Source organism: Aphidius gifuensis, linkage group LG1 (genome assembly GCF_014905175.1).
Source record: "Aphidius gifuensis isolate YNYX2018 linkage group LG1, ASM1490517v1, whole genome shotgun sequence".
Classification (NCBI taxonomy): Eukaryota; Metazoa; Arthropoda; class Insecta; order Hymenoptera; family Braconidae; genus Aphidius; species Aphidius gifuensis.
The window spans coordinates 5,030,642-5,055,242 of NC_057788.1; the positions used below are offsets into that span (position 1 = coordinate 5,030,642).

At 23.8% G+C, this 24,601-nt stretch overlaps 2 long non-coding RNA genes across 2 annotated transcripts in view; one reads left to right on the top strand and one right to left on the bottom strand.

Annotated features, from left to right (window-relative positions):
- Positions 1–368: 368 nt before the first annotated feature.
- LOC122861143 overlaps positions 369–24,601 on the top strand; it is a 58,528-nt gene continuing 34,295 nt past the window's right edge. The window contains exons 1-2 of the long non-coding RNA XR_006374473.1: positions 369–599; positions 4,101–4,155. This is a non-coding gene — a long non-coding RNA (uncharacterized LOC122861143). The remainder of the gene's footprint in view (positions 600–4,100; positions 4,156–24,601) is intronic.
- On the bottom strand, positions 19,227–21,241 carry LOC122861142. Its single transcript, XR_006374472.1, has 3 exons — positions 20,984–21,241; positions 19,501–19,602; positions 19,227–19,432 (listed from the first exon to the last, which is right to left on the bottom strand). It is a non-coding gene; the product is annotated as an uncharacterized LOC122861142 (long non-coding RNA).

Here is a 24,601-nt window from a genome sequence, read left to right on the forward strand (position 1 = left end):
ATTAATTATAAATATAAAATAATTTGATAATTTAGCTAGTTTAAAATACGATTGTGATGTTTGATATAATAAATTCAGTGTATTTGTGAAGTTTGTGTGAAAAACATTAACGACGCCGTCAAATTGTCGACATAAATTATTTTTCTACGAGATTTTTACATATTTATAATTGTTATTTTAATATTAATTAATTAACATACAGTGTTTTAGCTAAAATATATATTAATAGATCAATTTCAAATGATCTAGTGATTGCTAATTTTTTTATTCATCTATTTTCGAATCAGTGTTATGATGCTTGATATTTTTCTCCTCCCCTTTTTTTTTCTAAGAAAAAAAAAAGCATAATTGGCGGCCATTATGTGTGTTTGATGAGAAAATATATTTTATAAAATCATTGCAAATTTTTATTATCTGTTTTTTTTAGTGCTAATTAATTATTGATATGCATATTAATCATTCGATATTTTTAATTCTAAAAATTACGTGTGTGTCAATAAAAAATGATAATTGGAGTAAATTTAATATTTATTTTCTGGAGTTTATCCAGGAAATAATGACGCAATCTTAAACAAGTTTTGGACCTGTTTACAGACAAGGTATGTAATTTAATTTTAATAATATTTTACATTAAATAATTATTATCGGAAAATATTAATTTGTATAATTTTTCGATTAACGGCTATACATACTTCAATCTTTAATAATTATTAGCTAAAAATAATTTTAATAATTTTTTTATTTAAAACAATTGTTAATGAAAAATAAAATTTAAAAAAATTACACGTGTATGTATTTTTTAAAATTTATATATGGTATTTAATTGAATAACTAAATTGCTCAATTTAATAAATGAAGACCATAATAAAATGTTAATAAGTAAAATTAAATAAATTAAAAAAATGTTATTTATAAATTCGATGGAGTTTATTTGCAATTGCTAACGGTTAGGCAAGTAACAAAATAAAATAAAAAATATATTCTCGCATGTAGAAAATTATTCAAATTAGTTTAAAAAAAAAAAAATAAAAAATAATATTAAGATATCGAAATGGGTTTTATGGTTTTAGAAAAAAAATTTTTTCATGGTGTTTATGTATGGCTATTAGGTGTAAAAATAAATCTCGGTATAGCTAAAGATTTACAATTCAGAAAGATTTGAATTTTCAAATGGGACATAGACACGAATCGTCGTTGTTGAGTTGTATTTTTTTTTTTAATTTTTTTTTATTTACTTTTGACATATTGCGCAGGTCAGTTGTTCACTAAACACCCACACTTTCAAGATGTTCAAGACACAAAAGTTACTGTATTTCGCGAGCTTTACAGCTGGTTAATGTTGAGCTTTTTTTTCTCCTTTTTTTTAAATTTATTTTCTTGTATTTTTTTTATAATTCAACAACAGACGTAATGTTGTCAATCCACTGGTGTAAAAAAACAACATACAGACACACTTGAAATTCTAATAAAAAATATAAAAATCAAGTCGAAATAATGACGACAGAATAAAATTTAAAAAAAGGCCAGAAACAATTAATGGCTGTTTAGATAATTTGAAACAAGTTTAACTATTATATATATCTCGCAAAATAAAAATCCGAGTTTCTAATTTTTTAACGGTTTTTAAAATTCTTCTTGTCTTTTTTTTTTTTTTTATTTGCTTGTGTATAGTGTTTATGATTGACTTCAAAAACCACTCGACTTAAAAATGCAAACTAAAAAAAAAAATTATTTATAGGGTGGCATAAAAAGCATTGAGTCAAAAAAAAAAAAATAAATAAAAATATGACAGATGAGATATAAAAAAATTAAAATAAACACGTATTTTGCAATGTCATATTCAACATTTTCATAAAAAATAAATAATGAGATATAAATTTTCGTGTGTGTTTAATGGAAATAAAAATAAATATGGAAAAACTAAAAGCATAATAATAATAATAATAATAAATTTTAAATATACATTAATATATTATTTCTAAATTTTTTTTTCTTAAATTATATTTGATATTAAATGAGTTGTGGTCCATGTCATTACTTTATCGAAAATTTGATAATACAGTCTCTCCTTGCGAGTCATCTGTGTCCCCAATAAATCAATATTTATAAATCAGCCAATTTTTTTTTTCCTTCATTCCGCAAGTATATATAAATATAAAACAAAAAAATAAAAAAAAAATCTCATTTTGCCAAAGTGTGCCTGAGGCTAAAAGCATATCGATTTAGCCGAAAAAAAAAAAAAAAAATAGTCGGCAAGACAAGCAAGTTCATTGAGTAAAAAATATATTAAAAAAATATAAAATAGTTAAATAAATAAAATAATAACACTTGTCAGTGCAACCTCCGTATGACATTCACCACCAAATAATAATTTCAAGACTCTTAACAATAAATAACGACCTTGATTTTTCATTTATTTATTTATTTTATCATGTGTACAAAAAATAATATTATTATTATTTATAAGTTCCTTTTTTTTTTTTCAAAATAATTATCATGATTTTAAAACTGGTCATCGCTTAAGATGGAAATTATTTTGGAGATTGTTTTTCATTGGTAACCTCGAGTTAGTCCCTCTTGTTTTGTTGCGCGCGTTCTGGTCCGGTGAATGATCCTTGTATAAACGGGTCGCACATATACCAATAACTTTGCAATAAATAAATATACATTTAAAAAATTTACACACATATTTTATAAAAAAATATCATCAACTCTCTATACTCGTCTCTCTCACAATCAAACAATCTAAAAAAAAAAAAAAAAATTATTATTTTTTATTTTAAAAAATATTTACGTCAATGGGTGTTTAAAATTTGACGTAAATATTTTTTAACATTTAGTTTATTTTTAAAATAAACGCATTTATTATAAATAAAAAATTTTTTAATTATTTATTTTCTTTTTTTAGTTGAAATAATAAATTATATAATTTAAAAAATTGAATTTCATTGCAGTTTGTATATTTTTTTTTATTTAATTTATTATTGATAGATATTTATGCTTGAACGATATTTAATTATTTACTTGATCTATCAAATTATCATATAAAATATTAAATTATGCATTATCTAATGTGTTACATACACGTAGATTTTATATAGAGTTATGTAATATAATTAGAGGTGATAAATAGCTTGAACATATACGACGGTAATGTGTAACAATATTTATTACAAAAAAAATTATAAATAACTATAATATTTGTCTTAAAATATTTTACATTTTATGATAGATTTTTTTAAAAATCCCACGGATATTTAATTTCCAGTCATGACTTTAAATTTTTTTTTTTTTTTTCATTTTTAACTTTGATTAGTACAGTGTATATTATTAAATTTTTCTTATATATATACAAGTTTGTATATAGATAAATTTATTCATTATATTTATACGTTTATTTATTTATTTAAAATGATTATTAAAGAGTTAAGTAGTATATGTTTTATATATCTTCCTTGTCGACAACGTTTTTTTACTGTACTTGGCAAAATCATCCTTGATAAATAATTTTAATTAAATATATATTTCTAAATTCTAACAAAACTATACATAATTATTTGTTAAATTAAAAAACAAAAAAATTTAATCAAAATAAGTTTAAATAATTTTTAATATGTATTTATAAATTTTATCACTCGAGTTGATAAATTCATCAAATAATAAATAATAAACAATACTTTTTCATAGATAAAAAAAATAACAATAATAGAATATTAATAGAAAACAAATAAATTATAATGAAAAATAAAAAAAAAAATAAATAACGAGGTGTGAAGATAAATTTTTTTTTTTTCTTTTGATAATATTTATTTGCTATTCTTGGATATTACGACTTAATAGTTATTTTTTATAGTTTAGTGTGAGCTATTAAAATTTAAAAGAATAAACTTGTCTTGAAAATATTCTGTGGTCAAGTTTACATAAACAAGAAAATAATTATCTCATTTTTAATTTATTTTTTTAAATATGGAGTAAAATGACGTGATCATTGTTATAATTGTCATGGTCATTATAATGAGCTGTTTGATAAATAGTATGTTTTAAAAAAAAATTGTTAATTTCAAGACGAATAATAAATAATTATTCATATATTTTTACAGAATGAATTTGTTGCTGCTGCATCGCGATGAGTGAATTTTCTCATGTTGAAATTGAGTAAGTACATCTGCATTATATTTATATATATAAATTTATATTTGTTTAATTTTTATTTCTCGCTGATCAGGTATAATTCATTGAACTTGTATATGAATATATTTATATTATTTTAAAAAATACCCGATTACCCTGCAGGCCAACAGGTGTCGAATTTTGAATAATGTTGGCCTCACGGCATTTAACTTCGATAGCATCATCATGTGTTGCTTCGTATTATTATAATATTTATTTTTTCTTTATTTCTTAATTATTATTTTTTATTATATTTTAATAAATAATTTTTAAATTATTATCAGTATCTCTTGACCATCCCATATTATATATCATGGGTAAATGAATTAATTACGCATCGTATATACCACATTCCATTTAATCCGATATGTACGTGAAGGAAATATAAGACAAGCTGAGCATTGCGGTCTTTACGCAAGGTCAGGAATCAACGTGGTTTTAAATCGTGTATATATATAAAATAAAATATTGCGAAAAAAAATAATAGCATACACTTGAACTTGAGTGAATGCCAAAAGAAATAGATTTTATATTTTTCACTAAATAAAACGCCCACGATTATTGACAATTATATATGTCGACTATAGAAGCTTTTTTGCTTTGCTTTTTTTTTTTTTTTTTGAATTTTCATATTTTAATATAACATTTGCTAAAATTTTTTAACAACAATTTGACCTTCCCTCTCTTTGAATACTTGTGCATTTATCACACTGCACCATTTTTCATGACGCATTTAAAATACAAAATAAATAACTAAAAATTGACAATAATATTTATAGTATCAAATTTTTTTTTTTTTTTTTTCATTTTTTATAATTAAAAAAAGATAATATAAAGAAATAAAAAAAAATTTAAATGTCAGTATATTAAATTTAATAATATTACATTGAATTAAATTATTATTATTATTATTTTTTGTTTCTTTTGAATTAAATTACCGGTGAGTTAAAATATCATTGAAACGAATCCATTATATGCCAAAATTTCAACTTTCTCTTTTAACCGCACATTTGAATTTTTAAAATTAATAAATTTTATTATATACCTCGGTGATATAATACAATCATTAAAATATAAATAATTTAAATAAAAATATAATTTAAATTATAATAATTAATGAAGAAAATTTACATAAGAATAACTAAATTCAATATGAAAAAAAAAAAATTTATATTTACGAGTGCGTGTTTGAATTGAATCAATAGTTTTTTATTCTCAAGATGTATATATATCTATATTGTCGACAACCACAGTCGCTGAAAACAAACCTCAAAGTCCCGGTGATTTTGATTTTTGCAAAACTGGCGAGTTGAGACGACTGACAAGTCAAGCGTAAAGTGGAAATGTCGAATTGGTTCTTTGGTCAAAGGGGGCTTGAGGGTATGAGCTAAAGCTACATAAAAATAAATAAGAAAAAGAGTGCAAGTACATATACATATCAAAGTGAATAATGGAAATCATTTGTGACTGCAGTATAAGAGTAAAATTGAAGCTGGCCAGTAGCTGTATACAAAAGTATATATAAAAGTCCGACTGCAAGCTAAAAGCAAATAATCTTCACGATGTCGTCGGCACAGATATATAGTCACATCGAGGGCAATGGTTAGTCCAAGGTCTTGGGTTCAAATCCCTCTTATACTCTCAACGATTCTTGCTGTGGTGCTTCCTCTTGCAAACAACAACCTCCGTTTTCTAGAATATAAATTTTTTATCCTTTTTCTACAGCTCTTTATAATACGCACATATAAAATACACGCACAGTCATTTGATATATATGTCAACTATATACTTTAAACTACCGCCTAGTAAAAAAAAAAAAAAAAACTAAAAATCGACAATAATAATAATCATCTTCGAGCAAAAGAGATGAATAAATAAAAATCATTTGTAAAGATATAATATGAAGGAGAGATTTGTTCATGAGTGAATTTCGACAGTCGACATAACATCAGCAGCAATTTCAACGACGATGTTCCTTTGCGTTATATACACCAAACTGACATTTGCCTGTAAACATTTTCGCCTTGGAAAATATAAGATTTTATGAAAAAAAATACTTTTTTATCCCGAGGACATAAATGCATATATGTATATGCGACACACGTGTGTGGGCTGGATATATACGTCAAGCATTTTTCTTCTTCTTTTCTTTTTTTTTTTGCCAACACTTCTTGGTGTGTGTGTATATCGCGGGGGTTAATGCCACATGAAGGTAAAAATAAAAAACATATTATTATTATTTTTATTTAATGCATAGTAAAATTTCAAGAAGGTTTTAATATATGCTTGCTTTTTTTTTTTGAATCTTTTTATATTTTTGATTTATATTAAGTGTACGATATACATTGGCACTTGATTTATTTTTTGGATCAAATAGTTTTATTGCTTTGATGAATTTTGTCTAACTTATTCATGTGTAGAATATATGTATATATTGAATATTAATAGCCAAGGGCAAGAGTGAATTGAGAAGAGTAGAGGGAAAACGAGTGGAAGTGGAATTTTAAGTTCAGACGGTAACGTGGGCGTCCTCGAGATGGGTTAACGACTCGGAAAAGCGACTATTGGTCTCTCTGGGTCCTTCGCCTTTTTCGTTCTTTCATTCTCTTATTCTTTATTTAATACATGTATTAAAAGAAAAAATTTATATATATATTATATTTATTTGCAAGTGTGTGAAGTTGCTTCCCTGGTGAGTTAAAAGACTCAACGAACTTCGCTCGAGGTGGCTGATCGTACATTTATCTATACTGGACGAATTCAGGGGCACCCGGCTGTTATTTTACGAGACCTTCTAAACCTTTTTTTTTTTTTATTCTCTTTAATCTTTTTATCACGTGAATTTTAATTTTGAAAAATACTGTACGTGGGTGACAGAGGGTTAATGCCACTTGGAAAACTCTTCAAGGCTTTTTTTTTTTCTTTTCGTTCTATATCTATGGAAATTGAAAAGTTGAAAAATTTTGCAATTTTATCTAGTAGTTTTGAGGATAAAATAATAATAATATATTTATTTGATACTTTGATGTATTAAAATTTTAAAAAATTTTTTAATTAATAAAATATAATAAATATAATATTTAAGTTTCAAGACTTTTAAGTATTGTTGGATGAATATATTTTTTATTTTTTTTTTCTTTTGACTTGGAAACTTTGATACATGTCCTTTGAATGCACAAAATAGGGGAGCAATGAAGAATCATTATAGTTTGAGATAACGAGATCCTCCTTGTGCGCGTGATCTTTTTTAACGGCACCCCTCCGCCACGCCTTTTCCGCGTTTTGTAAGCTACCAATTTTTATATTCTTTTTTCCTACAGATACTATTTCTTTCATTTCTTTATATACCATACAGTTTTTTCTTTTAACATCTTCATCGTCAGGTTGGCTTCTCTATATCTCAGGTCATACAAAACATACTCTTTTCCTTTTATTTCATTTAGCATATATACATATCTGTATAAAACTTTTTTTTTTTATGGAAATACATTTGACTTTATATTTTTTTTTGTTTGCCACCCTCTTTTGCGACCTGCTGCAAATGCTCGCTGTACTTTTTATTTTCTTTTTTAATACGAAAAATGACACTGTTTTCTTTTTTATTTCATATATAACTCTGTTGTGTATATACCACACACGAAATAAAAGACATATTTTGAATGTTTTTTGTATGTTTTATTTTTCATTTCTTTTTGGGGAAAAAACAATTTTTCATTTGCCTTTTGCATTTACCGCTAGACGCTCTCTTACTCGCCAAGGCATATTCAAAAAAATATATGATTCGCATTCTTCAGCAGCGATTTATCCTAGTCTAATATTAAAAATATTGTGGCGCCACTGATATTCACTCGTGGTTCAAACGATATATACATTCATCCAACTGCGCAATAAAATATTGTCTTTAATCTTTTTTTTTTTTAACAAATTAAACAAAAATACATATAAAAAATAAATAATCATATTATGATGTACACCAGTTTGAGCATCAATTTAATTACCAAAAGAAAAAAAAAAAAACATTTCATTAGGCACAAAATAATTTCGATAATTAAATTTTTTTGAATTCATTTAATTTTTTTCAACAAACTAAAATCTAACGGACACAATTTTGACACGTTGTTTTATCAATATTATTATTATTATTTAATATTTAAATACATGTAAGTATCAAGTGGACTGGTACAGAGTAAAAAAGGCTAACCGGATTTTCTATATACCCATATATCTTTATATCTGATCTGCATCAATTCATCAACCTCCTGGAGTCTCAAATCACACTCCATTTCGATTCGATGCAGCTTAATGTAAAGATTTAATTTTTTTTTTTATTTTTTATCATCACCTTCTTCATCATCTATTCAAGTATGATGATAGCTTTTGATCTTGTTCATTGGAGCGATTCGTATTAAGCACTCACATATGACTATATATGTGAAGATGTCTATACCAAAACAAAATGAACAAAAAAATATAATAAATAATGAATTAAGTGATTAACATCTGCCTTATTTTATCTGGTGATATTAAATTTATATTTGATTTATCACAATAAATTGAGTTAAACTTATCCACATGGAAGTATGGAATGTTAAAAAATAAAAAAAAAATTTAATATGTATATTAAGTCCATGGACAGGTAACAGTCAATTATTGAGTGTTAATCATTTTTTTTTTTTTTTATTTCTTACAGTCAATGTTTATTTGATTTGAATAAATTTCAAGTTGAGAAATTAATTCTTTATATAATAACTTGGCTGTTGATAATAAATTTGAATTTAAAAAAAAAAAAGAAGAAGAAAATAATAAACAATAAAATTGATTATTAAAAAAATATAATTTATATATTTTGATTCAACGAAAATATAATATAAAATGATTGAGATTAATGATTACATTGTGACGTATAATGTCATGATGTTTTTGATTTTTATCACTGCATCTGAAAATGGTTTTCAAGCCAATATATATTTTTGAACGCCAAAAGTATCCTGGTGTGTTCATGCAAACATAATCCGTACAATAAAAATTCGATTGATTTATCTAACCAATAAAAGTCTATTGAAAACATATGTTTTTTGTATGCTGTTGCCAAAACCGGTTGGTCTGATACGTGACGATGAAGGTAGGCCCAAAAGTATATAATACGCATATCTACATACGGAAAAAAAAAAAAACAAACACATTGTAAAACGTGTAAAAAAAAAATTAAATAATAAAAAATTATATGGAATTGTGCACTTGATTTTAAATTAGCTGTTTGTAAAATTCGTCATTTTTTATTTTTCATCAAAAGACGACAAAAATTTTAAGATGCATTTGTGTGTCATCAACATTGTCAAAAAATTTTTGTTATTTATTTTTTTTGATTGGCTTTAAAAATTTTTATTCGACTTTTTTACTGGGATTTTTTTAAATCTAAATTTCGTTGAAAATATATTACTGTAAATTACACAGATTCGCTTCGAATAACATATTTTTTTTCTCTCAATTTCACAACACAAATGGCCTCTTCACGTGTCACATTTATGCCACTACAGTATTACGGTTATATAAAAGCCCACAGAAATAAAATAATAAAAAAGATGGGAAAAAAAATTTATTAGTCTAATGATGAAATAAAATTATATATAAAAACATAAATTTATTCAATAACACGCGTTTTATCAATGCTTTTTTTATATATTTATTACAAGTTGGAATTATAAACAAAAATGAATTTATTTTATTTTTGCTGTTGTAATATTTAATTATATATTAAAGAAAATTAAATAGAAAAAAAAAGTCATGAAAAAGTGTATTTGTAAATGCAGCAACGAATTTTGAATTTATTATTTTTATTTTTTGCCATTACGGTCTATCATTATGCTGACTCCCTGCATTTCACAGACCGTGGTGGCAGAAAAATAAAAAATAATAAATTCAAAATTCGTTGCTGCGTTTATAAATACACTTTTTCGTCTGATTTTTTTTGCATTGAGTCAGTTTAAATGACAGCTTAATTATGTGATAAGTTTTAATAATCAACTTAAAATATTAACAACAAAAAATTAACAATTAAATTAAAAAAAAAGCAAAAAGAAATTTCAATTTTTTTCATGTCAAATTGTTAATTTGTTGCTGTTATTTTTAATAATTAATTTTTAAAATCCATCATATAAATAAGTGTGCATTTCACTTAACACGTTGTAAAAATAATTTGTTAAATATTTCTAATTTTAAATGTAGGATCTAATTATCAATTTGTATCTTCTTATTTTATTTTATTTTTTTGCCATCACGGTTCAGGATATCTGGCATCTTACCTCATACATCCAAGTGTGTATCGATATATTAATATATTAATTTTAATTTTAATATTCCAATCAAAACCATTAAATCTTTAAACACAAATTAATAGTAATATTAATGTCTGATCAAGTAATTATACGTCCAAAAGCTAATTAACATTTATTATAATTTTTTTCATTTCTCAAACTAAACCGTAAATATTATAACACAATTAAAAAAAAAATAACAAATAACAAAAAATATTCTACCTATATATTATACGTTTTTTTTTTCTCTTTTAATAATAATTTCATCATGTTGATTAATCAGTGACATTAAGTCTCTTAATGACATCAATTAGCCAAGTTTTTATTTTTTTTTATTTTTCAAAAAAATTAATTTGATAAATAATAAATTAATTAATATATTCATGAACTGGTATGGTCACACCCGATTCCCCGATAAATATGAAAATAAAAAAATTTAAAAAAAAAAAAAAAACCATCGCAGGTAAAACATGTAACCTTTACTGGGGGTCCATCGAAGGTGGCGCAATTTGGTAATAATTGAGATAGGTTTATTATATATGTAATAATATATATTTTTTATTTAAAATTTTTATTTTCATATTTCAAGGTTAAGTACAATGTAAATGTGTGTTGGTCGTTTAAAGTTTGCAAAAGATCTTTCAAGAGAGAATAAAAAGATAGATGTATAAATAAATAGATAAGAGATAAAAAATGAAAAGTAGCTGGTCAAAGTGGAGAGTTGAAAATATATAATGTTTAAATGTGTGTGTGTGTGTACAGGACACACAGTGTTGGGGCAACTCTGGGTGTCCTTGGCGGGGGGCAGCGATCTCAACTGGACCCTGATGTTCGCCCACCACACACACACACACATACTGAACTTGTATATTGACTTTTCATCCTCTTTTCTTGGCTCTCTCTTTCTTCCTTACACTTGCCTGGATTCTTAACCCTTTTTATCCTGGCACTCTTGTTCAAAACATCTTCACGATGATTCCACTTTTTATCCTCTCTTCCTATCCCTCCCTCCCTTTTTAATACTATCAATGTATTTATACATAGATGTGCATGTGTATCCCAACAGTGTAATATAAACTCCATTATTTTATATACATATGAACATGTATGTACTCATTCTCGCATATATTTTTTTTCGTACATATATTTACCTGCAAGAAAATAAGTTTCATGTCACGTACCATATACCAATGGTTATTTCAATTTTGTATATTGCTGAAAAATTTAACTCAAAATTTTTATTTAATTTTATTTTTCATATTTTTCGACACTCATGAATTTACAATATACAAACTCAGTTTAAAAATCCCTCTGTTGGTTTCTTTGAAGGCTATTTTTAATATTTCGTAAATTGACTTGCATCAGGGACCTTGTAAGAGAGCAAGATTAAAAAAAATAAATTATATATATATAGAGTGAGAGATAAGAGATAGAGATAGATTTTTATTTTTCCATTTTTTTTCATTATAACTTACTTTTCAGCGACTGAATTTTCATTTTTCCATTTAAATGTTTTTTTTATTAATTTTTCTAATATTTCTATTATTATTTTTAATTTTAATTTTAAATTTTAGTTTTAAAAAACAGGTGTGTCATAAATGGTGTCTTATATATATTCACATATCAAATTAACAGTGAATGAATTTTAAAAAAATATTAGACATTTTTATAAAATTTATACTTTTATATTTATGAAAAATTGTTATTATTATTATTTTTATTTATATAATATTTTATATTCAAAAGTGGGCATTTTGATAGTGACATAAATATGACACACTGATGTTTTTTTCTATGATTAAAAAATCAAAAAAAAATAAAAAAGAGTATTAAAAAAAAAAAGCTTTTTATCTATTACGAAATATTTTTTTGAAAAATATATACTTTACAAAATAAATATTATGAATTTTCAATTTATAGTAACATTATAAATTTATGTATTTAAATATTTTTTGAAATATAAATATATTATTAGTATTATTTAATATTAGAATCATTGAGAGAGAACAGGTGGCTGACACGTCGGCAAGATAACGACAAGCCGGGAGGTGCACGCGCATCAGAGATTAACTATGTATTCTAGATTAACTTGATCTACGCAACGAGTTTTCTTGGTCAATTGAATGTTCAGATATTTTTCTCGTTTTGCTTTATATATATTATGTTTACACTATACATATACATGTACCACATATGTGCAAACACTAAGGCGTCAGGTGGTTATCTCATCTTGTCCTTATTCCTTTTCTTTTATTTTTCATTAAATTATTATTACAATTTCTTCTTTTTTTTCATAATTATTATTACTACTATTTATTAACGTCCACGATCTTGACTGTGAAATTTATACAAGCATCTCATGCGGGTGTGGGTGTGTGTGTATACATTGAGCACGCGTCTTGTGATCATAGTGAATTTAACGATAATAAAAATACAAAAATATATATCTATAAAAAAAAATTAAATAAATATAAAAAGACAAAATAAAAAGTCAAGAGAATAATATAAAGAATAAAGAAAAAAAAAAAATTATATAAATAAATATTGTCAAGTACTTGTTCGATAAGTTCAAACGATCGAGGTGTGAAATAACGAGACCTCACAATGCTTGGTTGTGTTTATACATATAGCAACATTGTATGTGTATTTATATACAAGTATTATATATATAATAATAAACAAACATATATGAGGGTGTGTATATAGGATATGTATTTTACTTCCTTCCTTAATGCTTATCGTGAACACAGAAAAGACGCGACCCGATGTCTGACAGTCTTATCATTCGCGTAACTCGCTACAACTCACAATAAAAATTGACTTTTGTCTATCGGTGAGAAAAACCTCAACCAAGGACAACAGTCACGGCAATTTACTTTGCTACAATTTGATAAGACCCAAGGTTCTTTGAGATACATATAATATAAACCCCAGGTGAATCGGTTTATTTATTTTTTATTTTATTTTTCATTTTATATCCACAAGTTTTATATAGAGAGTTATTTCATTTTATATTTTTTTCATCATCACTTTATTTTGAAAATATATATTTTTTTTTATTCTATATTTATACATATCGAAAAAAAAAAATACATTTCAAAATTTATAAATTATTAATAATAAAATTTTAAATTTGTTGACACAATTATTCTATTTTTATCTGGAATTATTTAGAAAAAAAAATGAACGTATATAATATTAGAAAATTATTAGCTATAAAATTTATTTATGTTTATAAATTGAAAATAGAATTTTTTGAAATGTCAAATATCATTTAACAAGAAATTAAATATTAAATTTTTTTAATAACACAGGTAAAGATGACAGATAATTATCTACATGTAAATTTTTATCAATGTCAAAGTTTTTCTATGCAAATAATTTTTTGAATTTTAAATTTTTTGAATTCATGCCAATTGCCAATATGTTATATTCAAATTTAGTGTTTTAAAATTAGTGGACAAATGAAGAATAGCCACGTGGAATTTTATCAATTTTTTATTGGGATAAGGGCAAAAAAGATTAATAAAAAAGAAAAAAGTATTCCGAATAAAAATTACATAGTAAAATGTATAGCCATCAGCAACCAGTAGACTTTTCACTTACATTATGTACATTAAATATTACAATTACACTTTAATAACGCGACCTCATCGTCATGATCGATTTATCGATTTTGCTTATTATCTTTGTTGCTTTCCTTCTTCTTGTTATTGGTGTTTTTGTTCGTATTTTATTTATCTATAGCATATATAGTTATGACTCAATGTGCATTATCCTATCATCAATATCAATACCGTGTGATTGACCTCAGAAAGCTGAAACAATTTTAAAGAAAATTGATTGAAAATGAAATGTCTGATGATGATGATAATGTGCTTATGATTGGTCGCACTCAAATCTGCAATCTGGTGGTCAGAAAATGAAATTAGAAAATAAGTAAATTGGGCTGTGGGACTTGCTCACTGTAAAAAATTCCACGTTATTTGTTTATAACTTGTTGATAGTAGTCATCAATTTAAATTGGCTTTTTTTTTTTTTTTTTGTTTATTAATTTTTAACTGTTTCTTTTTTTGTGCTATATTTGATGATATCATCTTTGATTAAATGAAACGTATGTTTATTAAATGAAATTATAATAAATTGAGTAGTAAAATTTGTTTAGATAATGACCTTTGTATAGTTGGAAAGATAATATCTGTGAATTTAAAAAATTTAATTTAATTTTGAAAGTTTTTTTTATAATTCATTTATAATTAATTTTTATGTCATGTTTAGGTAATTTTATAAATTAAATTTCATGATTAACAATTTTTTTTATTGTAGTTTTTTTGAAGGCTTAATTATTATTTTTTCATTTTAAAATTTCATATAAAAATAATATGGAATAAAAAAAATTAAAAATTAAAAATTAATTGTTGAAAAAATTTGTGTATTTTTTTTATTTTATCTTTTTAAAAATAAATTTGCTTCAAGTATTTTCATGTGCACTTATCCTAAAACAGGGTATAAAAAAATAAGAAAATTATATTTTTTTTTTCATATAAAGAAGTTCATAAAAATTTAATATTTGACTATGGTCGACAAATTGACGTGAATATAAAAGTCAAGACCATGAACTTTTTATTTATAATATATACCATTTTTATTATTTTTTTCTTTTAAACTGAACTAACCACGAGATTGCTCGTAAAGTGCTGGATAACGACAACGTATAGCTCAGATATTTTTGTGTCGAGGATGCCACTTTAGTTATTTTTTAAAGTCCAAAGGCATATATAAAAAAAAAGTCGTCATTTTTGCCTCATTTTAAACAACACAATACGACAATTAAGGTTCTTACACCAATGCATCCAACTCAAACACAAATCATTTATTTGGACGTCTCAACGAATTAACTGAGTGACCCTCATTTCGAGACAATTTATCAAAGTGCATCACCTTCTGGCAGTTGAAAATAAAAAATTATTATTAATATAAAAAAGAGACACATGTGAAGGTCTTGACTTTTCCATCCATCTATCCAAAAAAATATATATACCAATGGACCAAACTCACGTGTATTTAACCTTCAACAAACGAGAAATAAAATATTAAAAAAAAAAAAATAATAAATTATAACGAATTCATAAAGCAATACACTGACGATAAATTAATGTTAAATCAACTAATGAAAAAACATAGTTTGAATTATATTTTATTCACAAACATACATTATCAAGACATTTAAATTTGTAAATATATATTTTTTTATATATTTATATTCACATATGTCTACAATATTATTTTTAAATAATTTTTTTTTTTTTGCTTCTCTCCTGTGTAACAAACTTATACATGTGAATTGCAGCAGGCTAAAAATTGTCGTTAGGCCAAAAATTCAAAAGTTAACGTCCTGACTCGCTGTTTATCTAAAAATATAACCATTGCAATCGTTATTTTATTTTTGTACTTTTAACTGAACCCTGTCTCCTTGTTCCCTCTCTTTTTTTTTTCATTTCTTCATTTTTCATTTTAACCCTCAGCTGTTGTTTGACTCTAAATGAATCCTATTATTTAATTTTTAAATTTAATTTTTACCAATAATCATTGTCATTATTAGATGGACTTTTAAAATTAATTTTTTTTTTTATTAATATTATTTGAATGACATGATTTTCAGCTGCATTTTGTATATAGATCTAAGTCATTTTATTTATTTTCTTTCATGACAAGAACATTGACCGTATATTTCTTAAAATTTTTTATCTTCTGCAACTAAATTCAACTGTGTTGTCAAAATTTTTGTTTGTTTGTTTTTTATTTTATCATTTTTTATTCACTCACTTTTTCATCTTTTCTTTTTGATTTTTACATTTTTTTGTAATTTTTTTTTTGCTTTTTAAACTCCTACTTTCATCTTGTCGCTTTTATTTCATCTTTATACGACCCCTATATACTTTACACTCGTATCCGTCCCAAGGCACTGCGCCGATTTAAACTTGCAAATAAAGCGCACATTTTTTTGCCCAAGAATAAAAAAAGAATATATACAAAATAAAAAAAAACAAGGATGTTTTAAGTTCAGATTTGAGCTTTGATGTGAGCCTGAAGAAGCAAAAAAAAATTTAAATAAAATAAGCATGTAGATATATTTTTAAGTAGCGTACTTCATTAAATTCAAATTGTAAAGAAAAAAATAGGTCATATATTTTCAAAAAAAAAAAAAAACACAAATACTCAAACAATTTTTATTTCATTTAAAAAAATTACTCATTTTATAAAAATTATCTTTCAGCTTTGAAATAAATTTTTATATTTTATAAATATTTTTATTACTATAAAAATTTCAAAATAAAAAATAATTTCTAATATTATATTTGTCAATATATTCATTGCCCAAAATGACATTGAAATTTAATTTTTTTTTCGTAGTAATAATTGTGTCACAGTATAAAATTATGTCATCATTAGAAAAACCTTCAATTAACATAATTATTGATGATTTTGATAATTGATAAATAATGATGATATATCAGTATTAGTTTTATTAGCAAAAAAATAAAATATAAACAGCTAAACAGCTATTATCTGACATTGATCCATTTTATCCTAGTGCAAGACATTTGTGTCTATCAATAAATCACAATCAGCTGTCGCAACAAACTTGTATTATGCGTTTTAAATATTGCACAATAAAATAACAACATTGCAACATAATATACATTATTTATTTCAAGTTTGATCATGAATTAAAAAGATTTAATAAATATAAAAATTTAAAATAAAAAACTTGTTACTTGCATATATAGATAAAATACTTAAATACCAATTAGAACAAATATACATATATTGTAAATAATTTTTCGTGGCGGTAAAAGCTTTGGTGGTAAAACCATATAACCGAGAAACATGATAGATGTTGTGAATTAATTACTTTTTGCAATCGTTAGTATCGTGCTTGGGTTATCATTATAAATAAAAAATATATACAAAAAATAAATAAATAAATTAAAAGATGAGTCCGACAATTTAAAATCGTTAGGTGAAAATCTCATGTACAAACATTTATTGCAGACAGGCCATTGGCCACTCGACTATTCACCATACGTATATATATTGCCGGACGTTGCGACACACGTTTGGATCGTTAAACGAGTAATTAAACGATAAGAAAAATAAAAATATATATACATCGGTAAATATAAAAAAAATAAATGTTAAATTAAAAATATACAATAATGTTTTTTTTCCTTTTTTTTTTACGCATACAGAGATGAAAATTACTCAAGTGAAAAAAAAAAAAAACATATATTTAAGGTATAAAAGAAAAAAAAAAAAATTAAATAAATTTATCATCAGCTGTTGCACCGGAAGTATTGATATCAATCGATACATTCAGTGCCGGATGTTGCATTGAATTTTTACGATTCTCTTGACTCACATATATATTTTTTTCAAAGAATTATTTAAAATAAAAAAAAAAAAAAAACTAATTATACGATATTTATTTATTTAACTATTTTAAATAAACAAATAGCACATCGACATATAAGTAAATATAATAAAAATAAAATAAAACTGGATAATAAAATATGATTATTCAGATTCTAACTGACGATTGGACAGCGGTTAGTTGGTTACACATATATATATTTATTGTGAATGTAAAATTATTTGATATTTGTCGACATAACTGTATATATTGGTATATTGGTGTTGAAAAATATTCAACATAAAATTGAGTTTAAATTATCTGGGTGAATATACAAGAGAATGAATATATGTATATTGTTTTGTTGATCGAATGATGGCAGAAATATATATCTACTGTTACCTAGATTACAACTTTAGCAATTGATCGAAAATTAATGTAGCGTATCGGGTGCTCTCAGCTAGTAATTCAACATGATATTTCATTTTTTTTTTTGAAGGTATATAATTATTTACAAACACCTTTGTATGTATTTATTCATAATGTATTATTGTAACTACTGTTTAGTGGTTTTATAATAATATTGTGGTTGTTACAATGACAAGATCAGCTGGTTTGATATTCAAACTATTGCAGACAATTTGACATAGCTAATTTGCTCAATACATTCACAATTCAACACAACAATACAATTGTTTTGTGTTTTAATTCTTTTATCATTTTGTCTTTTTATTATTTTTTTATATTCTTTATTTAATTTTTTTTCATAATCACAAATCTTAATCAGCACGTGCTGAGTTTATTGTCTTTGAATTAATTTGCAATTGTTTTTTTTTACATTTGTTATTTTTTATATCACGTTAAATAAAATGTGTGGCATATTAATTATCATCGTGTGTCATCTGACTTGAATAATGCATCATATTTCAATTTTTATCTATTTTAAATTCGTTGAATTTTTTTTTTTTATTAATAAACATTTTTTCTTTTTTACATTTTTATTTTAAAAACCTGTTGTCAAGTGAATTCACTTTTAAAATATTTTTAACTGAGGATTTAAATTATTTATTTGATACTAGTGAATTGAGTTCACTTGGTTTTTTTATTATTGATTTTAAAAAAATAATAATTGAAAAGAAAAAAATAATATTATAAATTTATTTAAATAATATTTTTCTTCAAACTTTAATACTTATATAAAATAGAAAATATAATAAAAATAATTATTAATTAAAATATGCAAATTTAATAAACTAAATTGGAAGCTTTTTTTTTAAACAGTCAATTTAAAAATAAAATAAATATTGAGTTTTAAATGTGTGGCAAAATGAGATTTGATACTCAACTCTTTTCTAATCGAAACGTGGGTGTTGTGTTGCAATATGTTGTCTCCATAAAAAAAATAAAATAAAAAAAGTTCTTTGCCATAGACCCACAACAAGTTTTGAACCTCTTAGTCAGCAAAATCTTGCAACATACTGGTTAAATGTGTCCTGGCTCACGACTTGTGTGTATCTCGTGTGTGCCCGTTGTCCTGCATGAGTGAACTTCTATTTACTAAACTTTATAATAAATATACATATACAATGCTCAACGACTTACATGAGCCAAGAGTGACAGCAGTTCATGATCCAATCAGCTCACCTCCTCCCCTCATCTAATTTTCATCTCAGACAAGATATATATAATTTTTTCATCATAGCCCTAAAAATACACATCATTGGATTAATCAATTATTCACATATAAATTAAATTTCATGTCTCTCATTTAATATCATTCTAATTATAAAAAAAAAAAAAAAAAAATATCAAGTAATTCTACATTGCATATAAATATTTAAATAACTTGCATATAAAAAATTAAAATTCACTTGAATAAATTGACGAGAAATATAATCATCAAAATAATAATATTAAATTTCATAAAATATCATTATTATTATTATTTTAAATATTAAATTAACGCTGATTTTTAATCATCATTGATTGCATGAAATAAATAATTTTTTTATCACCAGTCTATTCTTGTAAAAAATAAAATAAATAATTTACAAATTAGCACGCAATTAACATGATCGAAAATATATATATAATATTAGAGATTTATTATGTTTTAAGCGTGCAGCTCACAGTATCATTCGATATTCATTATAAAATATACAAGTTCATTGTTCGACCTTTTTCCTCGTTAAAACCAGCCGGTATTGTTATCAATATGAAAAAAAAAAAAATAATGAGTTTAAAAAATTAACAATATAAGAGTTAATATCAGGGACTTTTTTTTTTTTATTAAATCTGTTGTACTCATTTTGTTATTATTTTTTTTTTATTCTCGTTAATGCGCATGTTACGGTGCTTGAGCAATACAACTGGTCCAGTGCCACGCAGTCGATTTGCTCGATGCTACCCCTTAACATATTGATTACTAATCTCACGACATGAAATTAATGTAAACATAAATCGATAGTATAATAATTTATAGTAACTTGATAATCAATAACTGTCGCTCATTTTTGAAGAGTATTTTTATAAATAAATATCGCATAAAATGAGTGTAATTTAACATGTATTTAACATGAGTTTGATCATATGTTCATCATTATTAAATAATAAAAAATAAAAACTTCATAAATAATGTCAGTAATTGCAACATTAATTTAAAGACAATATAAATTGTGATAAGTTTAAAAAAAAATAAAAACATTTTATCTTTTATTTCTATATGAATTTATGAGATATTTTAAAACAATAATTTTTTTTTTTTTTCATTTGTCAAATTATTAAGATAAATTTTATATAAAAAAGATAAAAAAAAAAAAAAATACATCTTACTAGCTTTTATATTTATAAATTTAAATTATATATTATATTGATTTATGTATTATTTTATATTTATTTGACAAATTTAATATTTTTAAATATTATTTAAAAATTATTTTTGTCGTTGGTTTATTTACCCCATGATAAAATACAAGAGTGAAAATTAATGTTACTGGTGATTTTTATTCCAATTTTGTTCAAGGTCTGTTGGATTATATTCAAACGTGCAAGAAGTGTAGAATGAGTTGGTTAAATTGGTACTTACATATCTCTTTTTCGTGTTGGCACATTTTTGGCACGTTACCCATCACATCCACATCTGTGTGCACCATCTTTTCAACAGACGTATTTAGTCCAAGACCATCGTATTCCAATAATCGCACAACTAACTACCTCTTTACATTATTTTCCTTTTTCAACTACATTTTTTTTTTTTTATCTTTTTCATTTTTCTTTGCGTCATTTCTCTATCCTTTGCGAAATAAACAACTTGATCGATGGTTGTAGCAGTTTAAAATGAATTTTTTTTTAAACGTGTTTTATCATACAAAATACTATAAGTGCTTAGATTATTTTATATTTAATTTTCTAAAGATATATATAAACGTCGTAATGTTATTTTTTAAAATACATACACAAAAGCTTTTTATGAATAATGCAAAAATGAAAAATTCTTTATTCTTTTATTATCAAAAAAAAAAAAGGAAAATTCTATATTTTATCTAGTTTATTAATATCCTGGTAAATAATATTATTGATTAATTTTTTTTCACCTTCTTAAATCAATTGTTAAATATAATTTTCAAATTAAATATTGATTTTTATGTAAAAATAGGTTATTAAATTTAAATATCAATTTAAATTGATGAGTAATTTTTTTTTTTGATAGTTTAAACATCAAGTTTAATGTTGTTTATAAAATTATTGTTTGGTAAAATTTTTATGGTGTATCAAAAATGACCATAGTCGAGACTATCGAATGACACACGGGAAATGCTAACGAGGAACATCATGTTGGTTACGCACAAGGCGCACATCAACAGCTGTACACATATTTTTTAAAATCCACAAATGCATCACGAACATGACTGAGTTTTGAATTGCGTGTTAACTATTCATTTTATTTCATTCTGATATCAAACAATAGATGATAATATTAATACAAAATGTGTATCCTATCTCGCTACTGTCAATGACATGTGACACATTGATATTTCATATAAAAAAAAAAAATAAATATATCAACAACAAATGGGGGCAACTAATGCACTTTTTAATTTATATATTATATATATTTTTATTTAATCTTTTAAATAATTTTTTATTTCCATTAATGATTAAAATCTTTACCTACTCATCAACACGTTTTTATTTTTATCATAGCACATCTTAATTATTTTTTGAATTTCACATTTTTTTTTTATCTATTATTATTTCAAAATAAATAAAAAATATAATTATCATAATGTAGAATAAATAACAGATATAAAAATAGAAAACGAAAAAACATAAATACAAATTTACTGTAATTTAAATATATTATTTGAAAAATGCATATACAGGATGAACGTAAACATAAAGTAATTGAAGTACGTTATATTGCTCAAGTCAAAATATAAAAAAAAAATATATATATAATATTAATATAATGATAATATTGTTGAGTAAAATTGTTGGTATATATTCAAATAATAAAATATAATTTAAAATAATTATAAACACATTACTGTCAGCATTGCACGAGTGTGTATAATACAACAGTTGAGTCGTTTTTGGATTCGAGCAGTTAGATGCTTATCTCGAATGATTTGTTATGCCATTGTTAATGCCTAATGAGTTGGACTTATTTTTTATTTCATTTCCCAGGACTATATATACATTTAAAATTAACAAAAAATAAATATTTATAATATTAACATTAATAAAAAGAAAAAAAGACAATACTACAATGACTTTATTGTATTGACAGATTTATTTGTCTATTAGTCTAGCAAATGTAGCAATTCAGAGCATTGATTGAATTCTCATAATTATACATTTTTTTAATTGACTATCTATACTTTCATTTTATAAAATAAATATCATTATTATTTTATTGAATATAATGACAAATATATAAATAAAATCAGACTAATATAATTACAGTTGATTTCTTTGGAAATAATTATTTAATTTATTTTTATTTCTATTCAATGAAATGATTATTGTCGCTTTATGATTTTTTTTTTTTTTTCATCAACCATGGCGAGAGAGGATCACCTTCCGGAACTCAAACAATTATGCAAAATTATTCTCGCACGACTATCCGTATAAGTAAATCGTGCTTACCCAAACAACACACACACTAAAAAATAAAAATAATAATAAAATGTAAAAGAAAAAAAGAACAAATAAAAGTTAAAACAATGTGGAAATAAATAAAAAAAAACAAAGTAAAATAAAAATAAACAAAATAAAAAATAATGTTAAAGTAAAAAAAAAAAACTGAAAAGTAATATGTATATAAATAATCTATTTTTGCATTTTGCATTAACGTATTTTACGAATAGCACTGGCCTCACATGTAGTTGTGAATATTTTTCACCCGATGTGGTTTGCGTGATTCCATGTTGCTATCAAGTTGGAATTATTGAAGATACCAAATGCCGACTACCGCCCTACGACTGTAATATACCACTGTATTAACATTCATCGATCGCAGTTGAATATGTACTCCCAACGTATATGTATATACAGTAAAAATAAAAATATTAAAAAAAATTACTTAGTCGTTTGAAATGTGCTATTAATGCCATAGTCTCTATATATATTTTAAACACAACTACAATTTAAAAATAAAAAAAATATAAAAAATTAAAGTAGTCATGCAATAACTATTAATTCATACAGTACAAATAAATAATTATTTATTAAAATAAAAGTACTAAGACATATAATTATTATAAAATCTATATTAATAATTTAACTGAAAATAAAAATTATCAAAAATTATTAAAATTTAAATTTAAAATATATAGTTGGTTTATAAAAAATATAAACAATACATTTGCAAATAAATTATATGATTATTTTAACTCCAGGTATTTTGCTTGACAATTCTTTGATCCTAGAAATTATTTATTATGAAAAAATAAACAATACGTGTCGGAAATTAGTTGATGTGATAAATCTAGAAATGGTAATTGTTTATTTGTCGGTCATTTGTAAGATGAGCATGTGTGTTTGTATTTAGATAACTGTAATTATCTTTCAATTATGTTACCGTTTTACCGTTCTTCACGTATGAGCCAAAGCCCTTTTTAACACACCTTAAATTCACCCAGAAAATTATAAAAATTACTGGTAATTGCAAATTTTATTATAGAAAAAAAAAAATAATAAAAAAACGTTTTTTAATATTTTTTTTTTTAATAAACAAATGCTGTTTTACCGTTTTAACTTGCGAGTCTTTTCTCACACTGAAAAATTTTTTTAAAAAATTACTTGAGATTGCTAATTTTATTATAAACATTGGTTTTAATATTATTTAAAGAAAAATAAATCAATATATTAGCTAGTAAGTATTGTGTGACAAAATATATCATCCACTCCAAAGAGATTACTTAATCTAAAATTTATCTGAAAAAAGTTAAGCACCTGGAGTTAATTAATAGTAATATATTGTTATCATTTATTTATGATAATAAACAAGATTTGATAATTAATTGATTATTTATAACAGAAGCTGTGTAACAGTCAAATTTAATATTTATAATATTAAAAATTATTTGATAATAACACGAAGCGTATATTTATTTTGTCTGATGATTCAGAGGAAAAAAAAAAACTTAAAATAAAAAAAGTAAAATAAAACCACGTTAAAAAGCACCGATTGGAATCTAGA